Raw genomic sequence first — 20,369 nt, forward strand, 5'->3', positions numbered from 1 at the left:
TGGACTTTATTAAGCGGGCTGTCCAGGTATAAAAATGACCAAAGTATATTTGGTGGTACAGTTTTGCATTTGCATTTTTTATTTATTTTTTTTTAATCTGTCTGAAAGAATGATGCTATCCCCTACTGTTCGTGCACCCTCTTGAGTTAGTGTTGTCACAATAAACCAGTACTGACGATAAAAACACACACACAGTGATATGATGTTATTGATACATACATAATAATATCTTAGACACATCTTAAATCATCGAGTTTGTGACACTATCAGTATCGTGAATTCTTTTTGCTTTGATAATAATATCCTCCTGAGACCCTGTGTCCTCATATGTGAACATGTTATTTGGGTTTACTGGACCTTATATTGAATTCATAACTTAGAACTCTGGCCTTTGTCCCTTTTTTGTGCCATCTAGTGGTAGTAAGACCACAATACACTAACACATGTAAAATCAAGATGGCCGCCACCTCTGCCAAGTCAGTCTGCAGCCGACCCCGACACAGATAGTGGACAAGGTACGAAACCTGATCGAATTTAATGGTTGAAACTTGTTTATTTATGATTAATAATGTTTGTAGTTTGATATGGCAACAAATTTGACCAATTTTAGCAACAGTAACATGATCAGACACTGTTAATTAGGAAGTGCTTGTTTAAAGACATTGGGAAATTATCATCAGCTCATTGAAGGACATTGGGACTTTATTATCGTCTCGTTTGAGGACATTGGGACTTTATGATCATCTCGTTTGAGGACACTGGGACTTTGTTACCGTCTCCTCCTGCTGATTTCAACACAAATTTGTTGTTCACAGTCAGGGCTGAAAATTAACTTTTTGGCTCACCGGCCAAGGGGACTGGTAGTTGAAAAAATCCACTGGCTAAACATATTTTTTACCAGCCAAAATAATGTATTGCCTTTTTCTGTCACATACACATTTGTTTCAGTACTTTTCATTGAGACAATTCAGTATTATGTTGAATACAAGCTTAAAGGAGAGGCCAGAGTGAAAACACCCCCATTTTCACAGGTAACTTAGCCTGTTCCCCCCGCCGCAGGAAATAATGGATTAATCCTGGAAAGCTATTGATGTAGCACTTTTCTCCTTATGAAAGTAACACGGTGATTATTCAACCAATGAGAATTTGGTCGGACGAGAGCATAGCGACCAAATAATCAACTAGTTGACCAGGAGACTACAGCCCTAGATATGACACACAAGTACACTAAAAACAAACAAACAAAAAAAAAACAGCTACAGGAAGCTCTTCCCAGTCACAGCCCTCTTCTGCAGATGAGCGCATTTCTTGCATCATCAGAGCGACCTCTCTGTCAGGAATTATTCCTGATGGAGACAGCGACATGCTTCCCCTGGAACACTCAACAGCAAACTCAGAAGGTACGGTGACGTACGTGTTATATTAAGTGTTAAATCGCTGTACATTCTGACAACCATCACTGATAGCTTAGTGTTTGGTCAGTAATGTGGTTCTCATAGTCTCAAACAGAAGATAAATTTGTGGAGTGCGATCTCCTGATTGAATCGAGTGCGAGTGGGATGCCAGAAATGTAGAAAACACATGTACTCAGTCGACTTAAATAACTCATTCACATTTTTAAGAGACTTATCCGAAGCTTAAATCTGCTAAATGAAGATTTCGTTAGTACCTACAAAAAGATTGGAGCCACTAACATTTTAATAAATGCCAAAATACACAGAAATTTCCTTCAGCGCCCAGTTGGCACACAAATTCGTTCTGCTCACGTTTCATGACCCATTATGTGTATATATTTTATAGCATCTTTCAAGTTATTCTGTGGCTCAAGTTTTAGTTTGTAGAAACTATAATGCTGATGAACACTGGTGAAGTGTATGTGTTGTTTTCATCTCATTCATCACAGAACAGAAATGCTCAGATTCTATATTTAGTGACTTTCACTGCAGCCATTATTCTACAACTATCCCATCTCTCAATGGGAACAGAGTGAAATATCCTGTACAGAAGAGTCATGACAGACAGATCCTATTCAATGTGTCAGATGGTTATTCAAACTATGAATAGCCCCTGAGTGGATCTCTAAGTGGCCACATCACTCAGTTTGAGTGCACCCTGAAGAGGCTGCTGTGTATCTTCAGAGTTAATTCAAACCATTAGCCACAACCAGACGTGCTGAACATGTGTCCGAGGGAAAATCCAAAAGGCAGGCAGAGATCTGTTTGAATAACAAAGTCAAATCCCACTTCCTTTCACCTGGAACCATTTAAAATCCAGCAGATCTGGTTCAAAGAGGAGGCCGAGGAACAGACTGGAGGCTCAGTAACAGAACAAGCTCCTCGGGGAGGGAGAGCAGAAAACGTCCGTGCATCTGGAAAACGTATGAGCATAATGTGCGCTGTACCCGAGGAAAGAATGCGGATGACTCCTGAAATACAGATTACTGTGAAAACACACCTCTGGAATCCTAATCATCCTCAGTGCTTCAGCAGAGACACAGCTCAGGATAAAGCAGCAGCTTTAAATCTCTACCAAAGACTCTGCAAGGTGCTGGCAGACAAAAACATACAGAGCAAGATGGACGGTTGTTTTCAGGTTGGCAGCCGTCCATTTCTCAAATCACACAGTGGACATTTTATGTATTTTCTCCTTTAGCCATGAAACTAAGAGCCTAAACCTTTAGTACAATCATAAAATCACTAAAGTTACTCCAATATTCCATCAACCTTCACTTTATGAGGCAATATTCAAAATTCAAAGTGCCGCACAAAGGCAATACACTCTGTTTACACCCGAGCTTCAAAACAAGTCTTGCATCAGAAAAGACTCACAAAATAAACAAATAAATAAAGACAGAGAGATGTGAAGCAAAGAGAGGAAGACCAAAGTGGTCCAGATGGGCTGATACTCTAAATTAAAGATACACACAGAGTGTTCCTCACTTGAGGACTCATTAATAGGAAAACCTAAGGACAGATATCACCTGATGATCATTTATTTAAAAGCAGAGCAGATTATGTCCTCTAAGATATGACTGTATAAAATACCCCAAAGTAGCTCTAAAACAGAATGCTGAAACTTCCATTCCTTTACTTGAGCAACAGATAATCAATAGATTCCAATTTTTGATCATTTACAAAGAGGCATTTGCTTTGTCTCTGGGTGATTTTGAAAAGCTGTGATTTTCTAACAAACACACTGTGTTTGTTAGAAAATCACAGCTTATGTTAGTAGGCTGTCAGTGTAATTTTTTAAATGGATAATACATATTTTATTAATGGTTTTATTGGTGGAGGAATGTGAATCAAATAGTATTAAGTATGCTCCTCTTTTGTTATTTAAATGAGTAAGTTGTTCATTTTATGGTGATGCCATTTTTAAATGAGTAAAATTAGTTTGGGGAAAGAATCTTTGTTCAGAGAGCTCTGCCTTTCGTGCGGCCGCTTTGAGCTCTTTCAGTTGAAAATCTCTGAACTTTTCAGAAAGGCGCCGGCTATGTAACTGCCACTTCTTTAGCTAGGCCAGCAGCTTTAGCTAGATCGGGCCGGCAGACACTGGATGCTGCTGCTGAGTGTTGTGCTTTTATCACCATTTGCTTTGTAAGCTTGAAGTTAACTGTGTCAACCCTCTGTTGATGTAGCGTTATGTTAGCTACCTGGCTAATGCTGGTGTCAAGATATTTTTGTCATAGAAACAAAACCAAAAAGAAAGGACACAAGCCCTAAAAGTAAAAGTATGTAGAATATATCAATATATTTTCAAAGAAGATAGAGATTTAGCCAATATCCTTTATATCGATATAGGGTCAAGCTGTGTTACATAATGCCGTTCTTCCAAAAAGCCATGCCAGTGTTCATCTCTCCTCTCTCACACTCTCCGCACAGCTCCGCCCCACTCACTCACAAGTTCTCCAGCAACACTCAGAGAGACACAGAGCTGCTCCTCTGTTTAATCTGTTGATGAGTCTACAGTGTGACATCAGTCTATATGTACATGTGCTACGCTGAATCAGTCTGTGAGATGAATGAAATGACTGCAATGGTGCACGTGCAGCACAGCACTGCACTACATGTGTGTGAGACAGAGCTGCTTGATTGTGCCCGGTGAGCGTTAGTTTGGTAGTTTGTGTGTGAGGTGGATCAAAGTGCATCACTGTTCTTCTTGGTAGTTGTAGTGTATTGTGTGACAGTGTGACAGCGCCTGAATGCAGGCGACAGTTGTGTTTTTAAAAAAATGCAGCGACAAAATAGACATTTTATACAATATGTATTAAACGAAGACAAAGCGTCTCTCACTCCTTCCCTCCCTCGGCCTCTGTTGATGCTAGGTGCATAAATAAAGAAAGAACATTTAAATCATTTTCCAGCACTAGGTTCATTTGAAAGGCCATGGAAAACTTGATGTTTATATACTCATGTTCTACAAACTTATAAGCCTCTGTAGCTTCAGTGCCATAGGCAAAAAGTTAACATCCAGCCTTGCTGTTTAGTTTACACACTGTATATCCATTTACAAGTTGTGCAGCTGTATATTTTCAAACAGGGGGAAAAATCCCTGTCTTTGAACACAGTCTGTTTTTATAAAAGGGCTTGTGACATCTCAAACGTGGCTTTAACTTGCTACTGAAAACATGTAGCCCATTTTGGAGAAAATATTGAGATATATATTGCGTTACTTTGAAATACATAAACAAATACATACAGAGAATGAACACCATAGAACTTTTTTTTATTATCTAGTTATCTACTATCTAGTTTTGCTAATGGCTAGCGTTATACTTTTAACTGAATATTCATTTTGTCAATTTTTCTCCGCCATTCGAAACCAGTAGTTGCCAGAGGCAGCCGAGCACAACCTGCTCTGTAGGCTACTTTTTTCTACTGCAAAGAAGAATTGATTTCCGAGATAACTGCTGTTTTATCAAGGTGTGAAACTACTTTAAAGTTATCAATCATTTTTGTGGTATCAGGTCGGTGCATAGACTTGTGTGCTCACGATTCCCGATCCAGCTTTTAGGCAGTATCAGAGGCCTTTATGATGCTGGTATCAGTATTTGAACAACACCTACTACATATGAAGCTACAGCTAGCAGGCAATTAGCTTAGCCTAGCATAAAGACTGGAAATAGGGGGAAACAGTTATCCTGGCTAACTTCAACTACAAGCAACTCTAAACTTTAACAATTAACCTGTGTTGGCTGTTTAATCTGCACAGTCCATCTTCTCATATAACTTTGGCAATGAGTGAATAAACAAGCTGCAGGACCAGAGTCAACAGTGGGATTTATGCCTCCAAGTACTTTGCAAATTTGATCTTATTTTGAAACAAACTTCCTCAAAACAAAGCCCTTATTTCAGTTTATTTACACATTAAAAATGCATTGTCACTACTGAGCTCCACTGTATAGAAGATTGGAGAAAGGGCAGGAAAAAATATCTGTAAATGTAAGCAAACTAGGAATGCCTTTGGGAAAAAAAGTGGGAAGTGTGCATCTCAAAAGTGCTTGAAAAACCAGAAAAATGCCCTTTATGCCCTCAGCAGAGAACAGAGAAGTTTCTGTCCACCAGCACAGCATCACCCCTCCTTTGTCTCTGCTTCACTTCCTGACATTAAGTTACTGTGTGTCTGAATGTGTGTGTGTGTAGTTATACATCATATGTGTGTTTGAGCGTTTACGCTTGTTTAGCGCTCAGCCGTCTTTGCCCTCCTTCCTCGATGATTCGCTTACATAAGGAATCAGCACAAGCTTGTCTGAGCACTGTCTCTTATGAATACAACTCTGTACTGTACAGCAGCTTCTTGCGCACACACACACACACACGTACACACACACACACACACACACACACACACACACACACACACACACAAAGAAAACCTATTATCTAATCACTGTTCGCCCAAGCTGGAGTCTAGATTTGAAAGGACTCAGTCGCTGTTCACAGAATTGGACTCAGTATATTTTGTTAATGACAAAGTTGTTATTTTCAGTGGTTATAAACGGTCTAAACTCAGAGAGCCTCACATTAACTATCCAGTTTATCCAGTTAGAACATTTGTGTTGGGTCAGACTCAATTTGTGGCTTGTACATCCAAGTACAGTGGTAACACCTGAGAAATAAAACATTTAATGACTAATGAGTCCCAGATGGGCCTTGCAAACAGGTCATTGGTTTTAAAGCTAAAATAAGAAGAGTCTAAGGGTCAAAAGTCAAGAACAATAACAGAGTAAGAATACCGAAAGGGGTCTGAACTCTCACCCTGCTGGATGATTTACCCTCATTTACGCTCAACATTAAAGCCCAGACAAACCAAACCAAACCAACCAAGAACTAGCAGCGACGAAGGCCGACCAATGTGTTGCCTCATGTCGCCTTTATCTGAGCCAAAAAGTTGAACTCGAACACATCGCAAAGACTACAGCCAACGGCCAACTCACATGAACATTCTGCACCTGCGTGAGAGACAATAACTTTCTCACTTCTGTTTCTCTTCTCATGCGCTGAGCTGAACTGCCAATCAGAGTGACTTCATTCACCGATGGGCTGCGCCGTCTCTGACACTGATTCAGCCAGAGAAAAGCAAACAAGGGCCAACTAGTGCCAATGCTGCAGGACACACTGCAAAAACCAGGGCGACAGACGTTTACCAATGGCCCCTCATTGATCGACAACCAACTGTTGGCTTGGTGCCTCAAAGCCTTTAGGTACATAAATGGACACGGACGGAGCCCCCTGTCCGAAATTGTGAGAACAAAACATGACCAAAGGACATGACAAAGACATCTTAAAAACTGCGGTACATTTGAGAGGTTATGAAAGGTTGGTCAGATATTTTAAACATCCAGGTTATATGATGTCACTTCGTCGAGGGCACAGGGACAAACACCAACTACAGAACAGCTGGGAGGAGACTGGCCGGTAGTTAAATGTTAGTTTGGCAGTAGTGAAGGAAAAATGGAGGCCTGTGCTGGACTGCTGCCCCTCTAGTGCCCTCTGGTCGATATATCCATGCCAGTGTAAAGAACACATGAGACGATGATGGTTACAATGTAAAGGGAGTATAAATGAGCCTTTAACCTGCCATGCAAGTATTCAACAAATGATGATGCTCTATTTAGATCCCAAAGCTGTCTAATGTGTCAGTTATGTAAAAAATCAAAATATTCACAGTTCTGTAGGCAGTTTATCTGGAATCAGAGAGGCTTCAGGGAAACTTAGCAGCGCTGGACAACAACATACATTGTGTTAATCCTCATTTTAGTGATACTCTCAGTTTCTTCCTGCATATCTCAACCTTACTCTAACAGAGTTTCAGATCAGTGGAGGAGGTTAAGAAATATGACATAATGACAGAGTGAAAGACTTTGCCGTCCTGCTCTGATGTCTAAATTTGAGCTGACACCAATGATATAAACTGGTAAATCTGCTAATAATCTTGGGTAATTGATTACTTTGTCATCAAAATGTCAAAAAATATTGGACCTTATATCCCATGGCCCAAGGCAACATATTGAAATTGTTTGTTTTGTCTGATCAAGGGTGTAAATCCCAAAGATATTCAATTTACATGACTATTATGAGCAGATGCTGACATTTGAAAATGAAATCAGGCATTTTTGCTTGATGAATATCTTGAACAGTTATCAAAATGGTTGCTGACTCATCTTCTTTTGATGGACTAAATGAGTCAGAATGATCAAATTTGACGAATGGGCTCTGTTGTAAAATTTCATTCCTGCATATAAACATACTGCAGACACCGCAGTTTGATATATTTCAGGCTGATGTAGGACTGTTTTCAGGCAAACGTATTGTTAACAACAGTTAACTGTTAGCTAGTTAACATAGTATATAATCATCACTGGAGTGCAATGCATTTTGGGATAGAAGGCTGCATTTCTCGGCTGCATTTGAAGGAGCCTTCGTTGCCTTGGTTGCAATCAGTCTTAAAATGCAGCCTTCCAAACCTGAACTGAAACGCAGCTATTATCTTCATCTTATTTTTTCATTCACTTAAAACAATTTATATTTAAATCTGAATAAATTGCAAAAGCAATATGAAACGCTGTGCCTCACAATGATGTACCAGATTAGGCATCCTGTACATCTTAGATGTGATGGGATAGGAAACACATATGGTGCAATAGTGGAAACTTGTTACAGTCAAAAACATTATGGGAGTCAATGGTAATCCTGTTTTATGGATCCAGGTCAGAATTTCTACTAACTGGTACCACCCACGGTGGCAAATTCTAGTTTGGTTTGGTATTATTTCAAAACTCTTTATCTGTAGATGATATTTCAACAAAACTCCAAGTGGAAGCTTAGTCATAGATATCAACCTTCACTGGCACCAACAGTTAAACCAAAGAATGAAAATATAAGTAATCAGAACTCCCTCTGCACAGCCAGTCTCAAGGATCATCAACATAAACCACCACACCCTGAACTGAATTTCTGTGATTTTATTAGGAGTGAACAGCGTGTTTCGCCCGCGGCTTCCTCAGGTTTGCTCAACAAAATCACGAGCTCTCACATGACTAATTATCACAGTTATTTCACTTTTCTTTTTCCATATTTTTAGATGACTGAGACAAAGATTTTATAAAGAAAGATAGACTGCATCTTTGCTGCTGCTCTCCCTGCCTAAGGCTTTCCATGTAGGCGCATGGAAGGGCAGGGAGGTTTGCTCTCTCTGCCTCAGGCTTTCTCCATTAGCACGTGAAAGGGCAGAGAGGTGAGCTCTCTCCGCCTTAGGCTTTCCACGTAGGTGCATGGAAGAGGCTTTCTCCGTAGGCCTGAGGAAAGGCACAGGGGCCCCAGAACAGACCCATACTGCCAAATATTATACTGCAAATGGAAATAAAGTTTTCTTTGACCTATGTGGCCCTGACTTAATTATCTTTTGAAAAATGTTTTTGAAGAATGTGAAAGAAAAATTATTGAAAAAGAAAAGTGAAATAATTGATAATTAGTCATGTGACCAACCTGTGAGTGCTCAAATGATTCTGTTGAGTGAACGTGAAAAAGCCACAGGCAAAACACGTTGTTCGCTCAAGAGATCACAAAAAAACCTTGACTTAATGACTACTATTGCAATTTTTCCCTGGGTCAAACCACAGATGGACTGGACAATAAGAGGTTACCTGGATTCAGATGTTAGCTAGCCGTTTACAAGCTGAGGACAAGGAATCAACTAGCAGAGTAGAGCAACAGCAACAGGAGTGACAACATTAAAATGTGCCACAATAGAGAGACGGGCAAGAACAAAAATCCAGAGGGCCTGCTATTATTACATATCCATGATCAAAAATAAAACATTTAACATATAATTCACAATAAATGTATATATATATATATATGTTATTTATTTCAATGCAATGAATGCCCGATATAGGAATTTCTACCACAGAATAAGGTGCATTCAAGGCTATACATGCTGTAGTTCAGGACACATCTCTAAATATGCTATTCTAGCAGCACATTGACAGGCAGACAGAATGGGTCCCTGGCACAGACTAATCCTCCACACACTTCCCGTATAAGCCCCACTGCTCTCTTCCTAGCCTACACCCCGCCACAAGCATGTTCCCTGCCAAATCCTGTGACACATCCAACCAACTGGTGACATTTTGTTGCGGGCGGTTACAGAGACACACCTGACCAGAGCGTTGGAAACGACGGTCACGATTAAAATGGAGTAAAAGGAAAAAACGGGAGACACATTGGGGTGTTGAAGGCTGCAGATAAATAAATGGGCGCTAATTAGTAAGCATGCAGCTTCCTCTGTATAAGTGCGTGTGCATTGTGTTTTCTGCGTGTGTGTGCGCGATGCAACAACAATAACAAACGCGCCCTCCCTCCACTCTACGTGCTCCCACAGGAGGCATGGGTGCACACCGCTGCTGTCACATGCAAAGCCGGATTTAAAATCAGATTTACCTGGCTGCGGTTTTCTTCTTCTCTGGCTTATTTAAATGCTTCTCCCCGCTGCTTCTCTCCGGCTCTGCGTTTCATTTCAGCTCGCCCATGTTCGCAGCTCGATGGATGGATGGAGAGAGGAGGAGGAGGAGGAGGAGGTGGAGGAGGAGGAGGAGGAAGAGGAGCGGAAGCCTTTGAAGTGAGGAAATCTGGGTCCCTGCTTGCGACCCAGCTGCGTGGACTGGATTTATGTCGTTTCCAAGGCAGCGTCCGTCGACCTGACGAACGTCATCTGCGGCCTGTCGCGAACACAAAGCACTTCCGCTTTACATTTCAAAATAAAAGCCTCGGCTGGGGAAACACAAGATAGACATGAGCAATTGGAAATATTCTTTGAGTAAGGTGTTTTCAAACGTTTTTCACATTACATAATGTTTTGTTCTAACTGTTCTGTTTTTATCCTGAATTTGTCTTATAGTTAAGCCCATTAAATTATCTTCTGCTATATCCTATAAACACTTCATCTTTTGCATGTTTACATTTATTGTCTCTGTCAAAATAACACATAACATAAATATTAGTCCGAACTGATGAATTTATATAAATAAATTGCATATACAATATAAATACTACTTCTCCTCTACAATGGCCATCTCCCTCACTGCTTATTGCTACTTCTAAATGCACTAAAATAAATCAAGGAAAAAGCTTTTTTATTTACAAGTGCAGATTTCTCTTTTCGACAGGAAGTCAAACTAATAATCCCTCTCATTTGTAGAAAGATATTCTGATAGAAAGTCTACTTATAGACTGCACAACCATTGGTTCTACTACTTACATTAATGACTCTACCCTCATTTTTAATATTGGAAACTCCTCTCAGCCAGAAGCAACATCATTTAATAACCATAAAACTGAATCAACATCTCTCTAAAATGGGAATGTAGGACTTACTGCAAGATTGTTATTTTTGCCTTGGCTATGTGTACCTAATAAACTGGCACCTGAGTGTATATAAATGCCTTCTCTTCTTAGATACTGTATATCATGGAGCATTGAAGTACATCACAAATCTCAAGGCCCTCACTCAGCATTGCTTCCTGTATGCTAGGTTGACTGTAGACTGTATCACTGGTATGTCCTCATTTCAGGGTGTCTACAGGTATCAGACATGTAATTTATTTACCTACACTTCAACTAAATTTAGGACAGATTTTTGGACAAATCATGTTTTACTTATTTAAGCATTGCAGGTAAGTATGTGTTCTTGTGCAGAGGTAGGTGTTATTTGCCAACAGATAAGCACAAGTACGAAGTAGAATGACAGTATTATAGTTTTATAAGATTTGTAACATTAACATTTAAAAATGGATCAATGAAAGTAGATAAAATGTTTGTAGTAGTTACCTCACAAATTTAAATTTAAGACTATTTAATGACTTTTAAGACCTTAAAACATTGCATTTACGACATTTTAAGACTTTTTAGGACCTGCAGACACCCTGCATTTATAAGGCAATCCTTATCTTGTATCCTTCTTGTCTTATAACTATATCCATCTGGAAAATACTGGAAGCTACAGTCTGTGCTGTGACATAATCACTAGACCGAGTCTTGCCATCTGCTCCCATAGTTTGTGCTGAAATGGGGAAAAGGGCTTTTTGTACACAGCTGCTGCAGACTGAATTTGGTGTTGGAAGGCTTGTCTTTGTTTTTAGATGTAGGTTGAAGAAGCTGAAGGAAAGTACACGAGGTTGTAGATCCTTTGACTGTATATCTGCCTCTATCTGATTCAGGATCTGTTGACCTGATTTGATTATTACATGTTGTCTGCAGGTTTGTTCAAATGTGCTGCTGCCAGACTTGGCCAGGATAATTTTAGAAATGACATTTTTTAATCTCAATGAGGATTTTCCTGGTCAAGTAAAATATTAAATACATATTAAATGAAATCTGTAAAGGTCTGCAAGTAAGCATTTGATGGCAGTAACCTTTTTAAGTGAAGGCTATACATAATATATGGTCAAAGAGAGTGTCAAAGATGGACTATTTGTAAAGTTGACGTTAGAGTCAAATACAGATGAACTTTAAAAGTTTAAAAGTCAAAGTTTTACCAAAGTACAGTCACTTAGTTTTGTCGAGTTTATTTTTACCCATAACCTCACCTAATTTTCTTACCTTCTGCCTGTAAATGTTTGCCTTTTGGTCGCAATGCTGTCAAAGAAATGAGCTAACGTTTAACAGATACGTTAGTAACGTTACTAGACGTTACTAACGTAACTAGACCACCCATACAGCGCTGACGTTACACATAAATGCTACAAATACGACGAAGCATCTCTCCAAATGACAACGAAACTGTCACTACGTTAATACACAAATACAATAGTGTAAAAATAATTTAAAGTGACTTTATGTTGAACGTTAAATGTCTTAAATGCTGGTGTCTGTCGTGGTATCTCTCGTCAGCTTGACGCAGCTGAAACGAATCAGGGAGATGCAGCAAATCGGCGGCGCATGCGCATCCGAAGCGCGGCGGCTTTCGCCGATGATAGCCGAGGCCACCACCCACCCCATCGAGCAGCATGGGTGAGCGGAGCGGAGCGGGCAGAGCAGAGCGCCTCGCCGAGGAGGCGCAGCCGCTGCGGGCCTGTGGGAATATAACACACGTACATCATGTAAACACATGGGAACGAAAAAAAATCACCAGGCATTTTTTTTTCAGTCTAGATAAACAATGTAATTTCACTGACGTCATTCCACCTGTGCCAAATACAGATAGATAACAAAATAAAACATGCTATTCTTTCATATAAAGGGTGTTTTCTTGGACATATTCAATTGTAAAAGTATGGAATCACTCTAAATGTATTATAATAACTGAAGCTTACATTAAAGACATTTAGTGTATCACAAACATACAATACAATAAAAATATTATTGCACTTGATGCAAATATATCTGCATACTCTATAAAAAAGTATTAATTTGTATTCTACCTGCATAATAATTTTTGTTACCAACAGGCATTAGTGTACAGCAGTGATACTCAACTTAGGGCCCAGGGGCCAAATCTGGCCCAAGATAGGGTGCCAGGTGGTATACTGATAAATATTCATTTTTGTTTATTGACTGGCTCCTGGCTTCCTGACATTTTGCAAAAGTGGCCCCCAGGCAGAGAAAGTTGACTGTCCCTGGTGTACAGTAAATACAGTAGTTGCTGTTTGGTCTATTAACACCTTGGGAGAAACTACAAATGCATTTGACAGTGCTGTGCAGACACTATAGGTTGTCTCACAGAGTCCTGCCATTTTCCACTTCCACCACCCAGCGGCGCTGTTGCCTTCTGTTTGAGACAGGACTCTCCTCCTGCAGGTTGCTGACTCCTCTGTCGCTGTCCATGGTGCTGATTTAGAAGATGCTACAAACCAGCACTGAGCAGGAAACAAGCTGATTTTAAAATCTAAGCATGCATAGAAAACCAAAAAGGAGACAAAGTAGTGCTGGAAACTGTCACATAGTGTTTCTTGTTATCTGCAGTACTTTATGAGACTTCCTGAGATGCTTTATAGCGGTGTATTGACTGTGGTTGTAAGCTTTGGCTTACTGTGGCGCCATCTTGTGGCTTTACGTGGTAATCACACCTGGCTGTAGGCTGCATAGCACAGGATCTCTGCTTTTTTCCAAAGGTGCAGTCAGTCATTTATGACCCATATCGACCTTTTGGCACTTCCACCGGATCAGCAGCACAACAGTAAATGTATGGCACAGTTACTGTTGGCCTGTTGATGAATCTTATACCTCCTACTGTGAACCTCTGCACATTTCTTTGACAGTTTTACACATTTCTGCACCAACTACAAATATTAAAAACTGCACAGCTCTTTCATTTTAATTCAGATATATGTACATATTTCTATAGTATTTATTATACTCAATTATATCTTTATTCTATCCTATATTTATGTCTTTTAAAGGTCCAGTGTGAAGGATTTAGGGGGATAAACTGACAGTAATGGAATATTATCTGAGAAATTTGTTTTCTTTAGTGTATAAAATCACCTGAAAAACAGAATTGTGTTTTTGTTACCTTAGAATGAGCCTTTTAGTCCTTGCTTACAGAGATTGCCATGTTGCAGCACCATGTTTCTACAGTAGCCTAGAATGGACAAACTAAACACCTGCTCCAGAGAGGGCCATTCATGATAGTTAGAGGCCCCTCTGCAACAAGAAAAAAACACACACACACACACACACTGATTTTTCACATTATTCTGCTTTATTCATTGATTTTACTGGTTTCTATCACCGAGTCCATTTGTTCTGGAGAGAAAGAGACCTTTGCAGAAAATTCGACTCTCAATAAAAACCTCTTAAACGTCTGGATCTCAACTTATCGAAGAAAAAAGGTGAGCACACATTAACAGGTGCTGGGCTGACGGCCCGTCTGCGATGAGCCCAACAGTGTCAGAGAAACACTGGTTTGTAACATGAAGCTGCTGATTTATTCACCTGGGGCCGTATTCACAAAGCATCCTAGTACGAAGAGTTGCTCCTGGTGACGAAATTCAAATAAACTTCTTAGAATTGTGACGTTTTCTCAGAATTTCCCCTTTAAGTTAACACTAGGTCCTTGTAAGGATAAAGTTATTCACAGAGAATCTTAGACCTTAAAATAGCTCCTAAGGTGAAAAACTGTCAGGAGTAGGGAGGAGGACTCTTAAGTGATTTAAGAGTTTCTTAATCAGAGGAGAGATTAGATGGTGCAGGGATAACATTGATGTCATTAGGGATATGCACACATTTCCCACCTATAACACCAGAAATAAACTGATAAACTCTAAGATATTTGAGAAACTGTAAAAATGCAACAGTGCAGCAGTGATGACTTAAGTCTGTCTCAACCTTCCATCAGCAGAGTGATCACACTGACAATGACACTTTCACAGTCTTGAGTTCATTTCATTTCCACTGGGTGTCCACACACCTCTCAAAAGGGTGTGTCTGTGACAACCAATCACATCTGTTAAAAGAATGCATCACACCTAGCAACAGGGTCAACCACATCTCCTCACTAAGTTAAAAGTTTCTGTCCCTTCCTTGCTCAGAGAACTTCCTAGACTAGGACTACTTACTGAAAGTTTTTAGGCTCAGTTAGGAGCTCTCTGAGAGTGTTCTTACTATATTTGTGAATACGACACCTGGTCTGTTTGTTTTAGAGAGGAAGAGATCTCTGCGGATAATTCAGCTCCCACTAAAAACCTCCATAACAATGGACACTGAAGGAATTCTAACCAGGAGTTCCCTGACACAAGGGAGAAGTTTCAGCTGGTTGCAATCCTCCTTGCTAGATGCCACTAAATTCCACACTTTAATTTCGCAAAATATGCAGTCAAAGTGCATGTTCAGGTTTTGTGTAGGCTATCCGAATCACAGCAGAGATCTAGCAGAAAAATCAACTGAAGAGGCATCACTGAACTGTATATCATGATGCAAAAATGTAACATAGTACATTTAATCATTACCTGTTGGGCTTGAAGGCCTTCTTATCCTGCTACCATCGTTCAGTGTTGTACAGCTGGAAATGCATATGGAGTTTTTATGGCCATTTTGTGCAATTAGCATCAAACTGACTGTCTCATATGCTTAAAAAAAAAAGCATACCTCAGTTTGCCAGAGTGGGTATGGTACTCATATCATGAGGACTTCCTGCACGGCTCAGTGGATAGAGCATGGCACTGAAACACAGCCGAGGCTAAGGGTTTAATGAGCTCCAGGTTCAGCTCTTTTCATGGCACCGTGAAGCACTTTGGAATAAAAGCTCCCACTGATTGGCAGAATAAAAGAACATAATAGTAGAGCGGACTGGGTGGCCAGCACGGGGAGCTGGGGCCTATACTGTACTGTTATTATTAAGTTCCCCAAATTTCACAGCTAGGTGTGTAGCTGCTAATCATCAATGGGGAGGAATGCTAAGCAGTTCTGTAACTTACACCAGGAGGGTTGTTGTACCGCTGCTCCGTGGTGGGTTGAAAGAAATGCCCAGTCAGGGGGAGCTAAATCCAGTTTAAAAGCTTCTACGTTCAAAATACTGTTTTGTTTTTCAAGTCTTGAGACTGTTCCATAACTTGTTTATAAGTTCAGAAGAGAGTCTGGTCCACTGGAGACTTCAGCAAGACAAGGCGTAAAGCAAACAACAACAATAATAATAATAATAATAAGACAATTGTCCACACATTAGAATAATATTTTAATAAATAAATAGCAGCATCACACAGAAAAAAAAGAAAATATACATTGTGTGGATGATGGCGTAATCATTGTATAAACTCAAAATGTGTCGTAGACAAACATTCACAATTAAAATGGTATAAAAAACAGCCACTGCATAACAGAAGAAGGTTCAACACATAAAAAGATAGCTAACCCACGAGCGCCGGATCATACAAGAGCGAGACAAACCAGACAACTGGGTGTGTGTCAGTGCAAACCAGCATCAAAGGGTGCTGACACCTCGAGGGTTCAAGAGTCAAGGTTTAATGCAAGGGGAGGGTGTGTTGGGGAAGTTGGGTTTGCCAAACTCTTGAACAACCTGCAGCTCTGGCTATTCTCAGAGCCGTTTAGTGATAGAGTTATATGTTTGGGAAGATCGGCGAGACAGCTGTGAGGTTAAGTTTGGACGATAGGGTATTAAGGTCCCCCAAGTTGGCATGGAAAAGTTGGTTTGTCATGCCTTATGAGGTATTTCTACATTTAGATTTCAAAACTATAAGATCTTGTGAGTGAAGAGAAGAAGCGCTGGACCAGCCTTCGCCTCCAGATCTCACATTCAAAGGAAAAATCCACCCTCGGATTCTTGTACATTCTTTAATATTGCTATATATTATTGGTGCATTACAGCACACGACTTATTTTGTGGTTAGCTGCTGCAATTTCCTGCTACTTCTGTTATCAATTTTACTACTTTCCCACTGACAGAACAGTAAAAATTAAAGGAATAGTTTGCCACTGTGGGAAATACATTTATTTGCCTATTAGTTTAATGAAAGATCGATACCACTCTCATGTTTGTGCAGTAAATAGGAGCCAGTTAGCTTAGCCAGTTAGCTTAGCTTAGCATAAAGACAGGAAACAGAGGGAAACGGCTGGTTTTGCTCAGTCCAGAGATAAAAAATCTACCCACCAGAACCTCTAAAGCTTACTTATTAACATTACATCCACAGGCGCAGTTTGCGTTGGTTCAGGGGGCTCACTTCACCCCCTAGTGGCCATAGCCAAATATGCATGTAGGGATTTATTTTTTATTTTAACACAGATAATAAATAAATAATAATACTGACTTTGCATCTTCTTGTTGACACAATAAGAAACCAACAAGATACGTTTTTGTGGTCTTTTTATTTACTTAATAAGTTGTTACATTGGGACAGACAACCTCTACTGCTCTAGCTGGTGGCCATGGGTGCATTCGTAAATTTGACGCTCTAGTGCTGCTGTTCAAAAAATTAGAGAATTCTATGTCTATATGAATTAACTAAAAGTTAAATTAAGCACATTCACTGTCCTTGGCACCCTGCTGCTACATCACTCCAGACAGAGAGCCCAGAAAATGCTCAGCCACTCCGAGGGTGTGGTGATCTGAATAACGCAACAGTAGACTAAATTTCAACAGCACCCTGAATCCATCCGATTAGCAGCAAAACAGGAAAGTTATGGTGCAGTTACAGGTGGTGGCCTATTGATTAATTTTGATAAGTTTTGATGAATTTCATATCTCCTACTGTGAACCTCTGCACATTTCTTGGACAGTTTTGCACATTTCTGCACAAACTACCACTATCAAAAACTGCAAAGCTCTTTCATTTTAATGAAGATATATTGTACATATATTTATAGTTTTAAGAGAGTTTTCTCTTACAGAGATCACCACATTGCACCACCATGTTTCCACAGTAGCCCAGACGGGGCTATTCACATTTTCATGTCTACCACCACAGTTAGAGGCCCCTCCGCAACAAGCTGAAAAGCGAAGAAAAAACACTGACTTGTAACATGAAACTGCTTAATTTGGCGTCTTTTTTTTTTTTTTGTTTTTTTACCTGGTCTGTTCCTTTTTTCATTCGGGGGTGTGGTGCTCTGAATAACGGAATGGTAGCCTAAATTTCAACAGTGCTCTGAATTTACAAACAATACAGTTTGTGCTAGAGGGTGCTCTGAAGTTTGTGATGGCAATTCTTGCAATCACTTGTTTGGGTGTAGTAGTTGAGATATGAAAATGCACTGGCTGATAGTGTAACCCATACCTCAGCTGTATATTACATTTCTTTCGTTTTTGTGAATCCCCAACCTAAAATTCAAACTCCGCCTATGGTCATAGCTTGCTGACAAGTTGTGGTTTTACAGAGGGTTAGATACTGGATGCCACTGCTCCTGGTAAAGAAATTGTTCCAGCAAAATAGGTCTCCATGAAACCACAACTTGTCGGTCTTTGTGTGCTTTAAAAAAACAAGATAGAATGCCTTTAGTAATTTGTGTTAGCAAGTCTTAGTTTAATTCGGACAGAGCCAGGCTAACACTTCCTTCTGCTTCTGGTGTTTATGCTAAGCTAGGCTAACCATCTCCTGGCTCCAGCTTCATTTAAAACAATCTGCTTTTCAATATTGTGCTGAAGCATTTCTGGGTGGATTTTTCCTTTAAGCTTGTGTATATGCTCTTAATATTTGAGTATGACTCATCTTATTCATAGAGCCAGACGATTTTTCGAACACTGTCTAATTTTATGAAGTAGTTCTTGCACAAATTTCTGGAGAGGGTAAAAGCCTAAATCAGCCCTCCTAAAATGTATGGATATTAAACTCTGTCAATAAACGGCTCCAACTATTTCTATACACACCAGACCTGGATCGAATTATTAGTTGAAATCCCTCCAGATACTTTCTCCGAGTGATTGCTTTCATCTGTCTGGACCGCGAACCGGACAGGATTGGCATCTGCTGGAACAACCCGATTCAATCCATTGTGCCCAACACAATCGATACAAACCCAGAAAAGTTACTGAATCAATCTCAGATAGCAATTTGAGCCAGGCCTGGTACACACACAGGTACACGGGAAACATATAGTTATTACATTGCGACATACTGAGTTGGCTGGCCTGGCTGTAGCTCTTTGCTTTCTCACACCTGGACGGATCAAACATTCGACTTCGTTCACAGAGTCCTCTCTTCTCCGTTTTATTCTTTTGTTGTCAATGTTGGTATTTTTCATTTTGATAAAGACACAATGCCTGCAGGAACTGCAAGTCGTTTGCAATTTGCATTTTGTTGATTGCTCTTTGTTTGTTCTTTCTTTCCTTCCTGCGCCGGTTCGTTCCTTCCGAGTATTAAAGAGAGAACAAAAACAAAACTGAGTGAGGCAGAGAGGACCTTTTGAACATTACTTCAAACATGCACAATATTTGTAGGCCAAACCTCGGTTGTTGCCGGCTTGCCAACATTAGCTCATGTAGACCTCTCCTTGTGAAGAGAGAAGTGGTGCGAATGACCACTGTGTAAGTCTGTAGCATACAAATAGTGGATAAATTATACAGAGATGCACAGAATTAGAATGAAGTGACTCCCAGTTCTTATGTTTCATTCTAATTGTATGCAGAGGTGGCTGCAGACCTCAGGCTCTGGATTTGATTGGTCCACTGCAGGCTTTGACCTTTGCTCTTTGACCTTGAGGAGGGGATTATGGGTGAAAAAAAGGGTTTACATTCAGATGTTTGTAATTTGGCTGTCTCGTGCCTGAGGGCAGAATTACCAAAATGAAATATTGATCACTGGGAAAAGTGACATCTACTTTAATAAGGTTATAGCTAGGCTGGGAGGATAACTCAGTCATTAACTATGTGTCAGTCAGTGGTATTTTGGCATTTAAAGGGGTACTCCAGCAATTTAGTATCACACTTCCATAAAGTTGAGGGACTAAAAACAGACAAATTAAACAAAGATTGGTCAAAACTGAAGCAACAGAGGCTGAGATATCTTGATTTCTTGACTCAGGCACCCAAAAACTATAGTTCCCATCATGCAACACAATATTATCTCTCTGTCACCTAAATGCCCACATCTTTCAAACCTCAGACCTTCAGCTTTAAGGAAGGCTTTCTGTGAAAAGCTAAGATAACCAAGATGACATCACAACCTGGTCTCATAGAAATACAAGACCATGACATCTAAAAACTGTATCACATGGTAGTGGCACATATTATGTTGGAATTAAGTGGTGGCACCACGGAAACACTGCCAATGTAAAGTCAATTAGGATCCTTTGTCATGGTGGATGCCCAAATTCCCTGGTTCAATGATGTCATGCAATGGGCGATGATTAATGTCAAGACCCAGGTCAGTGGTGGGCAACCTGTGACTCCGACTCAGAGGTAAACACAGAGTTTAATAGTGCCTG

At 40.1% G+C, this 20,369-nt stretch overlaps 1 protein-coding gene across 2 annotated transcripts in view; it reads right to left on the minus strand.

Annotated features, from left to right (window-relative positions):
• LOC117272639 (actin-binding protein WASF3) overlaps positions 1-10,163 on the minus strand; it is a 57,560-nt gene extending 47,397 nt beyond the window's left edge. The window contains exon 1 of one of the 2 annotated variants that reach the window (XM_078164512.1): positions 9,942-10,163. The gene's annotated coding sequence lies outside the window, so the exon portion shown is untranslated. The remainder of the gene's footprint in view (positions 1-9,941) is intronic. The other variant, XM_033651623.2, reaches the window with a different exon arrangement.
• Between the last annotated feature and the right edge of the window lie 10,206 nt (positions 10,164-20,369).

Source organism: Epinephelus lanceolatus, chromosome 22, assembly GCF_041903045.1.
Source record: "Epinephelus lanceolatus isolate andai-2023 chromosome 22, ASM4190304v1, whole genome shotgun sequence".
NCBI lineage: Eukaryota > Metazoa > Chordata > Actinopteri > Perciformes > Serranidae > Epinephelus > Epinephelus lanceolatus.